This window comes from Mus caroli, unplaced genomic scaffold (assembly GCF_978045245.1).
Source record: "Mus caroli unplaced genomic scaffold, Mus_caroli_1 scaffold_8, whole genome shotgun sequence".
Taxonomy (NCBI): Eukaryota; Metazoa; Chordata; class Mammalia; order Rodentia; family Muridae; genus Mus; species Mus caroli.
This window is the reverse complement of record NW_028227263.1, coordinates 44,867,119-44,867,469: the sequence shown is the minus strand read 5'-3', so window position 1 is coordinate 44,867,469 and position 351 is coordinate 44,867,119.

The window sequence follows — 351 nt, the reverse complement described above, 5'->3', positions numbered from 1 at the left end:
AGCAGAGATCGGTGCTCCGAGCCTTGCAGTGCTTAACCACTGACTGGCTGATCCAGGAAACAGATCTGGATAGACGCATGGGGGTAGGCGCTGACTCTGAGGACATCGGTGCCTCACATTAAAATTTACTGGGACAAATGAAGGGATTTCTCTGGGGACGTCAGGCAGTCCTTGCTCTCAGCTTCTCTAGCAATAGACTCAACAGATGGAGAGGTCACAGTGGCTTCTGTGAGGCTCTTCACTGGCTGACAGCATGGTTCTCTCATTCACCAAAGCAGGTGTTGTGCTACCTCTGCTGATCCTCCAGTGTGCCAACAACAGAGTTCCCTATGCAGCCATGTTCCGGGAGAA